General features: G+C 35.8%; 1 long non-coding RNA gene across 1 annotated transcript; it reads right to left on the bottom strand.

Moving 5' to 3' along the window:
* Positions 1–4,946: 4,946 nt before the first annotated feature.
* LOC120465264 (uncharacterized) lies at positions 4,947–12,054 on the bottom strand. Its single transcript, XR_005618821.2, has 5 exons — positions 11,537–12,054; positions 7,744–7,796; positions 7,581–7,652; positions 6,899–6,955; positions 4,947–5,748 (listed from the first exon to the last, which is right to left on the bottom strand). It is a non-coding gene; the product is annotated as an uncharacterized LOC120465264 (long non-coding RNA).
* Between the last annotated feature and the right edge of the window lie 402 nt (positions 12,055–12,456).

Genomic DNA, 12,456 nt, shown 5'->3' with positions numbered 1-12,456 from the left:
TAAATTGGTCAGAAGAGCAAAAGTGGGTGTTACTCACTTGTTCGGACATTTTTCTGTGAAAATGATTATGTTGGTCATACTTCCGAAAAGAGTAATCTGTGATTCTGTAATTCAGTATCCACACCGGCGGTGACTGACAGACACACAGTCTCCTCAAACATTGTGTTCATCCGCGCTATGCCGTGACAAGGCATAAAATTGATAATTCCACGAATGAATACAATTGCAGATTTCAAGCAGAGATGAAGACAAGGAGAAAAAAAAACTCGTTCATTCTCGTTTTTAATGAAATATTGCAGCATTTATTGTAAATAATTTATCTGTGCACATCATTATTGTTTTAAATGTTCCTAATCTGAGTTCCAGAACATAATGCATGATGAGATAATATGCTTAGCCTTGAATAGCCCTCAGAAGTGGTTTTGGAGATAGTGGGTTCAGTGTGCATTTACTGCACTTTGGCATTTTTAAGACATGGGACAGTCTTGCACGCTTGATTTTTTTATGGAGACAAGGCAAATGTTCGGATGGAGCACCTAAAGGGACATTCGCTTTCAAATTCACAATCACACATGATATACTTCATAGTTCTGACCACACATTAGCCTATCCAAGATAAGATATCGTCATTGACACTCAGGATCTGCTGCGCAACAAATCCTCTGACATCTCTCCTCACTATCCACCTGGGAGAAGTCAAATCTGATGTACAACAGGCCTACTGTAATTCATGAAGGTCTTGTCATGTTCGGTTTTCGTCAGATTAATTATTGTCGAGGCCTGCAGTGTCAGCAGTCAAACAGCATCATGAACCCGCTCACCTCTGAAAAAAAATCTGAGCACAATCATTAAAAAAATACAAGTATTGAGTTGCAATACAATGAAAAACCAAACAGTGAAATTAATTTAAAAAGTTCATTTTACCCAAATATTACTGAAATTTCATTGTATTTAATAGAAAAAAAGCTTATGTTCAGATATTCCCAGCATGCTTTGCTTCGGACCGGATGTAGGGAATATAGGCTAATACGCTGATTTCATGCAGCTGCCATTTTAAAAATCGAAAGCGAGGCTCTGGTTGGAAGAATCCCGGAAGTAAAGATAGACAAGATAGCACATGTAGATCTGGCCGAGTATTGTTTTTTCCCCCTCATAATTCAATCGATAAAAACATCTTCATTAAATTCAAGTTCAAGTAAACTTTTCCTTCCATTCAGAATCAAACTGCGCGTCGCGTTCGGTTATGACGGTCAACATGATCCAGGCCCCCAAAGCCCCTCCGGGAAGCGAAAAACGCAAATATCTCGGTAAAAAATAAACGTTTCGACGCCAAAATTTTTATCGAGTGGAGAACGGACCGAGACTTTTCGAAAGAGATCACCCCCAGCCTCGTGGGCCCCCAAAGCCCCTCCGGTGTTCTGTCGATCTGTCCTACCTTGTCAGATTTTCCTACCGTAGCGCAAAATTATAGCCATATCTATTGGTTCATCCTACCTGTAAAAAGATCCTACCTCGTCGTAAAATCCTACTGAGCGTTTCTGCTTCGCGTCTGTGACTAGTACATTAAATATTTCAGTGTAACTTTGCCGAATTTTCTTATTAGGCTATGTTACGGTGATTTTACAGTGAAAAGTAAGTTACCTCTTCAGATTGTCCTATGAAATAAACGGTAGGATGATTTTACGTTGCAAAATACCTCATCAGATTGTGCTACCAGTATGAAATAAACGAGTAGTAGCCTATGATTTTACAGTGCAAAATGCCTCATCAGATTGTCCTACCAGTATGAAATAAACGAGTAGTATAATCGTGTGTGTGTTTATATTTTACACCAAACAATCAAATCAATTCATGCCAATTCATCAATTTAATGTGAGAGTAAACAGTTCTCATTACTGCTATTATATCTTTGTATAGTAATAATTGACATAAATAGTGAAAAAAGATCTCGCGCAAGTAGTAAAATATTATGGGCGTGTTGTTCAGCGTGACAAAAATGACGTATGATTGATGTGCGCATGCGCAGTAAGCCTTGGTAGGACAATCTGACGGGTAGGATGGAATGTGAGTAGTATGAAGCTGCAGACTCGGAGACCTGCATCTACAGTCCCCCTGCACCCAGAGTCCCACATTCTCAGACCCCTCGTTTTTCGAGACAGCGCCTCCTATCAAATTGTATCGGATAAACATGTGAAGAACTTAAGCCAAAACGTGAGTAGGCTATCTTCAATTTTATTTAGAGAATCGTAGTAGCCTAGGCTACTCGTTTGATTAATAAAACTAATTTAGCTCATCGATACAACATATGAAAAGTCCATTTAATATTTGTAAAGATGGTTTGTAACAAGATTTGAGCCGTTAATGTATGTTTTTTCGCCCTCTTCACCCCGAAAATATTTAGATAGCTTACGTTTACGTTAGCCTTTAACCTTGAACTTTTTGTAGAAATGTCATAAATGCTGCAGTTATTTTCACTGCCCATTTTGTGCCCCCATATATTTCAAACCCACAAAGCTGTCCAAAGTTCAAAAACATCTCAAGGGACACTTTAACAGAGCAGTGCAATATAACTACCATTTACAAACATCTTTTTCTTTCTTTTTTAAACATCATGAGACATGTGCTATCGGTCCTATGTTGTAGGCTATTCCACACCATACATCGATGGAGCTGCCCCTGCCGAATCCATCAACATATCATTTTATGATTATGCAAAGCGACTTATAATTATAAATGAGTTTTTTTTAATGCAATTGAAGACGAAAAGTAAAGTCAAGAACACAGTTTTTCTTCCTTTTTTTCTTTACAGCAAGATGATGTTTAGGTGATCATTAAATAAAGTAGCCAACTACAGAATTGTTTATTATTGGTGTTTTGTCTATTCTGATTTGTTTTGCTTCGCATTCAAAACATCAAAAACATATATTGTAATGTTAGCATGGTAATGTTAATTAGACTAAGGTTGAACTGAAAGAAAAATTGGAATTTTAATTAAAAAAAAAATATATATATAAAAAAACATTGTAGCAATATAATATAGCCTACTATTTTTCTGAAGATAGTTCAATCTGTAATTGTATCCCTTCCATCAGTAACAATTAGTTTTTTTTTTTTTTTTTGTATTAAGCAGGGAACGCAAATATATATTGGATAATTTATTTGAAGACCATAATATTGCATCCTATTGTTTTTAATTGCATTTGGATAATCGTGCACTGTACTCTGTGTGCGGGTGTCATTCGATCTTTTGAACAGCAGGAGGCGCTGTGTTCGAAAAACGAGGGGTCTGAGAATGCGGGACTCTCGGTGGGGGACTGTAGATGCAGGCTCCGAGTCTGCAGCTTCATAATATTGTGGAATGTCAGAACACCGGGAGCGAAAAACACATATCTCGTTGAAAACTCAACATATTCGTCGGCTCATTTGAACCGTCTCGCCGAACTGAACAAAACCATATGCGTTTCGTGATTTTTGGTAGAGTATTCGCGGAGATATTAGCCGAAAATCGTCGGCCGCGCTCTGAAATGGCGCCACGAGCTCGGCAGAAAATCGCAAATATCTCCGTGAAAAATCAACGTTTCGTCACCAAAAACGGACCGAGACCTTTCGAAAGAGACCACCCCCAGTTTCCTGGGCCCCCGGGGGGCCGAGATACAGGCAAAGCCCACCGGAAAGCGAAAAACGCGAATTGCCTTATTTTCTATCAATACCTAGTTATTCTGCTCATACACTGTCACCACACCTCGAGACATTCAGGTGTATTTCGATATTTGTCAGGTTTTTAACGCTCGTGTGTACCAGGACTGATTTCTTATTCCCAAGCCTACAAAACTTCATTAGACGAACTATAGTGAGCTTGACTGGTAGCAAACTAATGCAGTTATTACTAGAGAGAGAGAGAGAGATTAATTTTGAGTATTAAGTGTGTCTCTAACCGTGTTTGGCAACAGCTAATAGTGAAACGACGTTGATCTGCTTCAAGAACAGCGCGTTATTTCCTCACGAGAGAGAAATGTCTATAGCTTTTAAATGGCCGAACTTTGTGCGAGTGTGTGTCCGTTTGAGCGGGAGAACATGTGCTTTCCGTATATAAAACGCAATTTTGTGGAAAAACATGGAAATAATTAGCTTTTATCATTGTTTATTATATTTAGCCTATTTGCTTTATGTCGTTGTGGGTTTTGGTTCTTTTGCGGTTGTCGGATTGATATGAAACTAATGTGGTCAAAAAAAAAAAAACCTGCTGGAACTACTTTAGTCCTTTTCTCTGAAAATAAAAGCACACCTTAAAAATTGTGTTAGCCTATTATTATTATTTTTTTTTAAATTAAGTTTTATTTTTGCACAAGATTAATATAGGGAGAGATGTGTTAGCATTTAATTAGGTTGAGGATGGGCTGCAAAAATTACGACTAACTATACATAATCACTTTATCAACTGTAAAGTGATCTTTTTAGCACATAAGAAACAGTTAAATATTAACAAAGTTTATGCAAAGTTATTTAAACAATATTTTAATTAAAGAGTAGCATGTTTATGTACTAGGCTACAGAATCAAAATGTAAAGTTTGACTAAATTTGTCTCAAATCGTTTTAGTGAAGCCAACTTATTAGGGGTTAACATCTATTAATTTTTGCATTGTTTAGACCACATTAAATACAGAGTTTGGTTATTTACAGGAGTGACAACCGCATTCAAGAGCTAAATTCACTCCCAAAAAATGCAGGTCATGAGAAATGAGTTTATTAAATCGGTGTTTGCACTCAACTAGTTGTTAACGCAGCCACGACAGCAAGAGTAGGCGTGTTAAAAGTGTCTTAACAAATCTTATCTTACCTGTGTGGATTGCAGTTTAACATTACTGTGGTCAAAAATGGCTTGCACCAAACAAACTACACTGTTTTCATGTTTGTTATTAATGGCTGTGAGGACAGTGACTCCAAGTGAACTTCAGCATGATGAGCAGTTTATTAGTAATACTGTAAGCACTTACACAACATCTCAGCTGAGTCATACAGTAAGACAGCTCTGTAATCTCAGCTGATGCCAATAAATAAGTAAAAGAATAAACGTTTGACACGAGAGAGCTGGAGTGGCATCAACAACACAAGCCGAAACACCAAGAAAATGTACCGGTGACACTTTACAGTAAGGTCTCATTTAATAACTTCAGAATTACCAAAATATTATAAGGGTCAAAACATTAGTTAAAGCACTGTGAACTAACAAGAACATGTTTATTAACCAACATTATTAATAAACAGTCAACATTGCTCATGGTTCGTTCATGTTAGTTAATGCATTAACTCAAATTAACAAAATGAGACCTTAATGTTCAATGTTTTTCTTTATTTTTTGGACAAGGTACCAGTTACAAACTATGAACTGTTCTAAACCCATTAAACATTAAAGTATAATGCAATGATTTATAATACAGTATACAAGCGGTTTAACTGAATGCATTTAATTCAACTTAAAAATGAAATAAAATTAATTCATTAAAACTAAACTTTAAACAAAAATATATTGCTCCTGTAAAAAGAGTATTTTGGTTCATCTTTCAATAAAAAGCTGTGACAGACGGGATCCAGCTGAAGGAAGAGTTCATGCTCACCGTACCATACCAACCTTGTTTATAAAAACCAAGCATTTGTGTGCGTGTGTGTGTGTGTGTGTGTGTGTGTGTGTGTCATCATTTCAGCTTTTCTATGGATGACGCTGGAGTCACATTTTCTTCTGGTCCCTCCTAAAACACACACACACCAAGGGATAAATACATTCACAGTTGTTTTACTTCGTGGATGTTTCTATATCAGTTCTTCTATATTAATAAAAAGATTATTATTATACTAATTACATTCGCTATAGGGCTGGTTGAAAAAAAAATTTGATATACAGTACAAACAAACAAAGAGGAACATTTACCTACATCTATTTAAGTAAAAACATTTAAATAAAAAAATAGAAACTTTCAGGAACATTTTAGTGATTACACAAACCAACCTGAAACAGAGATTTGCCAAAATGAACTGAAATAACCAACTCAAACACTCTTTAAAGGAGTAGTTCACTTTAAAAAAAAACAAACAAAAAAAAACATGTCTTTCTTTCTTCAGTCGAAAAGAAATGAAGGTTTTTGATGAAAACATTCCAGGATTTTCTCCATATAATGGACTTCAATGGGGTCCAAACGGTTCAAGGTCAAAATGAGAGTTTCAGTGCAGCTTCAAAGGGCTTTAAACGACACCAGACGATGAATAAGGGTCTCATCAAGTGAAACGATCACTCATTTAATAAATAAATAACAAAGTTTTTAAGTTTTATGAGCACAAATGCTCGCCTTGCTCTGTTTTGTAATGCGCGTTCGTGACTCTCCTGTTCGAACTCGTTCATCAAAATGAACAAATCTTTTTTCGTGTCATTTGGTTCATTCAACGAACGAAATGAACGAATTGACTCAGGAAAAGATTCGTTCATTTTGATGAACAGGAGAGTCACGAACGCGCATCACAGGACAGAGCAAGGCGAGCATTTGAGCTTATAAAACTTAAACTTTTTTTTAATGAGCGATTGTTTCACTTGATTAGGGCCTTATTCATCGTGTGGAATCGTTTAAAGCCCTTTGAACAGTTTGCACTGAAACTCTCGTTTGGTCCCCATTGAAGTCCATTATATGGAGATAATCCTGGAATGTTTTCATCAAAAACCTTCATTTCTTTTCGACTGAAGAAAAAGAGACGTGGACATCTTGGATGACATGGGGGCGAGTAAATTATCAGCAAACTTTTTTTTTACAATAAACTACTCCTTTAAGAAACTGTTTTTAATCATGGTTTGCTATGACTTTAGGGACATTTGGTCATGATGCACACACACACACACAGTGTAATGCTCACCTTCACCTTCTCCAGTTCTGACCCTCCAGGCAGGGATTTCTGAGGGATGCGGAAGGCCTAACAAATCAAAGCACAGTTATTCAGCGTGGTCCAACACATTAAAGTGCTCCTGTTATACTTTCTGGATATTACCTTTCATGCATAGTGTAATAGAGCAGCTTGTGAATGTAAAAGAATGAATCGATAAAAACGCGTCAGTAATTCCAGGTTCACTTTCTGCTGAACCTGTGTAACTAATTTGCATAATGCCAGTCTCCGGTCTTGATTGGCTGACAGCGTCTCTTAGCCCCGCCCTCAAACCCACGCCATCGTTACCGTACGTATCACTGTGATCAAGAGCTGAGATTCACATATGATAATGAGCGGTTGGTTTCTGACCAATCACAGCAGAGCAGCTCTCGGAGAGGCGGGGCTTAGAGAGACTGAAGCATTGATCGAAGCGTTTCAGACACGAGAAAATACATGAGGTTTACATGCATCCAAAGTCAAAAAACAGTGTTAGAGACACTGAACAAACATTAGGAGCCTTTAAAATAGAAAGTAGGGACACTTTAACTTGCATTCTGGCACCACTGTGGTGTTTCCTGCAAATGTTTGAACCAGATGCTATATCAACAGTTCTACTGTATATCAATTATGCAACTAACAATCATTCATTTGTTGAAGTAAAGAGGTTTTCCACCTTTTTAGCTTCATGGACTTCCTCTGTAGACTTTGACCTGCTTTTCACCGCGTGTCTCTGAGGTGAAGTGGACTGCGCGCACACACACACAAACACAAACACAGATAATTCAGCACAGTAAATGAGTACATACGCTAAAGTCAGCTCGGCAGGCTTTACTCACCTTCTGATCCATGATTTAACCGTGTGAACACACAGACGCTTGAGCCTGAGTTTCTGTCAGAGAGAGGAGAATAAACCAGTCATTACACACACAGATGCAACTCGATGTCACTAACACTAGAGGTCGCCACAGCACACGCTTCATCAATGCCCAATAAATACAACCCTGTAAAGCCCGACGTACTGTATGAAATAATGGAAAAATCTAATTTCTTCAAACAGTGGAGTTTTTAAACCTTAGATATATATAGTTTGCATATGTGTGTTATCACATTTGATATATCAGGCTTTCATGTCTTATATAGTATGATATAAAAACAAGCTACATTTTTATTCAGAGGCATAAACTGAGCAAAAATCAGTGTTGGGTAAGTTACTCTAAAAAACTAATTAATTACCTCTTCAACAATGTAATTACATTACTGTACTAATTACTCTCTTTAAAAAGTATTTAATTACTTTTAATTACTAATTACTTTCAAAATCCCATATCAATCTCAACCAGCTGAATAATACAAGGATGGACATCTGTTTTAATTCTTTTAAATAAATTCTATAAAATTGCAGGTGGAGAAGGTTACATTATAAAAACATACTTTTTTAGCATCAGACAATACATTTTGATGTTAAATCCACTATTGTTTTATGTCTGATCTCATGACATTTCAGTTTTTTCATACATATTTTACAATAATTCAGACGAATTTGTACGAGTGCAGTCATACAATTTAGACACCTCATAAAATGCATACGAATCGCTGTGAGATCGGATTGATCTATTCACAGTATTTACCTCAATTACATCAGAAGTAACTGTAATTAAAATACAGATAAATTAAGAGTAATCCCTTACTTTACATTTTCAATGGAAAAGTAATTAAATTACAGTAACTAATTACTTGGTAATTAGTTACACCAACTGGCAAAAATATGCGATTTGGTGCAGACCTGTAAACTTGTAATGCAAATGATCAAAGTTCTGTAGTTTTGCATACATTAAGAACAAATAAAAGCCTAGTAATAATTTTTTCCCTAAGTTGCATCAATCCAGTAAGTATTCATCTTAAAATATGACTAAAGATATCAAAGTTATTCTTACATTCTCTTGATTATTTGACGGCAGAAAGACACGTGAAGCACAAACAGTTTTAAAAGCAAACTAAAACTATATCAATCAGAAAACAGAAGGACTGGACAGGTTTTTCAGCAGATGTTGATCATTTACAGGCCTTAGAAATGTGTATATCACATATAATACAGTACACACTACTATAGACAACATGTGGCATAAATTCAGTGGATTTCATTTCATTTTGACATGTTCAGTCTTCAAAAAGCACAAAAAGTAATTATTTAGAATGTAAAGAATTCACTTTAAAAAAAGATTGTAAAATGAGAAAAGTTCTCCATATAATGGACTTCAATGGGGTCCAAACGGTTCAAGGTGCAAATGAAAGTTTCAGTGCAGCTTCAAAGGGCTTTAAACGACACCAGACGATGAATAAGGGTCTTATCAAGCGAAACGATCGCTCATTTAATAAATAAATAACAAAATTTAAGTTTTATGAGCACAAATGCTCGCCTTGCTTCCACTTGTGCACATATAATACAGTACACACTACTATAGACAACATTTCAGTGACAACACAATCATTTTGACATGTTCTTTAGTCTTCAAAAAGTAATTATTTACAATGTAAAGAATTCACTTTAAAAAAAGATTGTAAAATGAGAAAAGTTCTCCATATAAAGGACTTCAATGGGGTCCAAACGGTTTGAGGTCCAAATGAGTTTCAGTGCAGCTTCAAAGGGCTTTAAACGACACCAGACGATGAATAAGGGTCTTATCTAGCGAAACGATCACTCATTTAATAAATAAATAACCAAGTTTAAGTTTTATGAGCACAAATGCTCGCCTTGCTTCCACTTGTGCACTACTGTAGACAACATGTGGCATCATTTCAGTGACAACGCAATCATTTTGACATGTTCTTTAGTCTTCAAAAAGTACAAAAAGTAATTATTTAGAATGTAAAGAATTCACTTTTAAAAAAAGATTGTAAAATGAGAAGTTATTTGCATTAATTCTCGCTCTGATTTTCCACCTAACATCTACTTTTAAGATTTCACACTAGAAATGAGTAGCCGGAGTGTCTTGAGGGTGAATTAACACTGACAAAACTGTCATCAGTGACCAGAGATGTCCACAGTGTGTGTGTGTGAGAAGTTAAAGCGAAAGCAATGAGGCGTAGTGTGTGAGGTTAAGCTCTCGATGTGAAGACCTCTGTGGCTCGAGGACGATAACACACTTCCTATCGATTCATCCACACCAGTGAGTCAACAGCACTGAAGGTGACGTTTCTGAGGCACACACACACACACACACAGATCTGAAAGAACAACCAATGAGAGATTCGCATCATTCTAACAAAACAACTACATGTTCCTTTCGCTCTCTAGGACACAGAGAACTTTGTGAGACGAGTATTTAAGAGGCCACTGTGTTCTGAGTGAGTGAAGACGTGTTAGATATATATATATATATATATATATATATAACCAGTGTTGGGTAAGTTACTCTAAAAAAGTAATTAATTAGTTACTAATGACCTCTTCAACAGTGTAATTAGATTACTGTACTAATCGCTCTCTCTAAAAAGTATTTAATTACTTTTAATTACTAATTACTTTCAAAATCCCATATCAATTTCAACTAGCTGAATAATACAAGGATAGACATGAATCTGTTTTAATTCTTTAAAATAAATACTATAAAATTGCATAAATTATCCTTAAACTGACCAACATTATAAAAACATACTTTTTAGCATCAGACAATACATTTTGATGTTAAACCCACTATTGTTTTATGTCTGATCTCATGACATTTCACACTTTTTTCATGCATATTTTACAATAATTCATACGAATTTGTACGAGTGCAGTCGTAATATTTAGACACCTCATAAAATGCATACGAATCGCTGTGAGATCGGATTGATCTTTACACAGTATTTACCTCAATTACATCAGAAGTAACTGTAATTAAATTACAGATAAATTAATCCCTTTCTTTACATTTTCAAGGGAAAAGTAATTAAATAACAGTAACTAATTACTTACTAATTAGTTACACCCAACACTGTTTAAGAAAAACGATGTGTAAATTCATAAGTCGACAGTATTTTCTGCAGTGTCTCAAAAACATGGTGTGAAATCGCTGGTGTTTCTGAAGTCACAAACGACCTTGTAACCAATCAGATCAACGTGTGATCGTCAACCAGTGGATCTCTGAGTGAGTGAGTGGAGGCGGGGCTCATTTGCATATTCATAGAACCGCACATACTAAATGAGGCAAGGGTGTCGAGTTACATTCAAGATATTTGAAGACATGAAAACCGTTAAATATGTAATTTTGGAATTTCGAGCGATACAATAATTGACTATAAGGGACTTTAAAAGAAGACATTCAGCGGAGAGGACATTATCATCTTAGACACTCAATACATTCATGAGACATGAAGAGCATATGACATCATCATGACAGCAGAACCAGGGCTTGGATTTTGTCCATTTGAGTTCAGTTACTGAATAGAAATGATGTTTGAGTCAATTTGCCCTTCAGTGATTCAGGAACAACAGACGAATACAAATACAGCCGTATAACACACACACACACACACAGATGTTCTCAGGAGATCATTATACAATACCTTCCAGTAAATACATGAAAAACTCAGAGAAACGACTCACTGTAATGGAGAGATTATAAGAGAGAGGATAAGGAGACTCACCCTGTGTGTCCGTGAAGGTGTGCAGTCTGTGAGTGAGTCCTCCTCGTTTCACGATGCAGTCGCTCCATCCCTCCCTCCCTTTCACACTCACTCACACCTCATTCATATTTTCGCACACACACTAGGTCAGTCACGAACACATGAGTGTAATGAGGGTGAGAGAGAGAAGGGCTGCACCCTAAAAATGTATATATATATATATATATATGTTTGATTGGACAGAAAGTCTGATCTGCAGTGACGTCATCAAAATCATTGATCATATTAGCCGAAGGGGACCAAGCTTTGAGCGCTTAATTATATCTTCTAAATGTGAATTGTCAAACAGTATGGCAAAACATTTTCATACTAAAAGCCAAAAAACTATTTTGATTTCATGGGGATTTAATGTCAATATCGTTAAATAATTATAAATTGTTACCATTTTAAAAAAATTTCCATTTAGCTATACATTATTTTTAGTACTTTGAAAGCTCATTTGCTCAACTGTATGGAAGAGGATAAAGGCCAAGCAATGATAATAAATAAAAAAAAACATCTCGAGATTAAAGTCATTGTAATGCGAGATTAAACTCGTTAAATTTCGAGAAAAAAGTTGAAATACAATCTGGAGAATAAACTCATTAAATATCGAGAATAAAGTCTGTGTGTTTTGAGGAAAAATTTGTTAATTTTCAAGAAAAAAGTCGAACTACAATCTTGAGAATAAACTCATTAAATAGAGAATAAAGTCGATGTTTTGAGGAAAAACTCGTTAAATTTCGAGAAAAAAGTCGAACTACAATCTTGAGAATAAACTCATTAAATATCGAGAATAAAGTCGATGTTTTGAGGAAAAACTCGTAAAATTTCGAGAAAAAAGTCGAAATACAATCTTGAGAATAAACTCATTATATATCGAGAATAAAGTCGATGTTTTG

This window comes from Pimephales promelas, chromosome 9 (genome assembly GCF_988280905.1).
Source record: "Pimephales promelas chromosome 9, fPimPro1.hap1.1, whole genome shotgun sequence".
In the NCBI taxonomy this organism is placed as follows: Eukaryota; Metazoa; Chordata; class Actinopteri; order Cypriniformes; family Leuciscidae; genus Pimephales; species Pimephales promelas.
The sequence above is the reverse complement of the archived record's forward strand: the minus strand, read 5'-3'. Positions and strand labels throughout refer to the sequence as shown.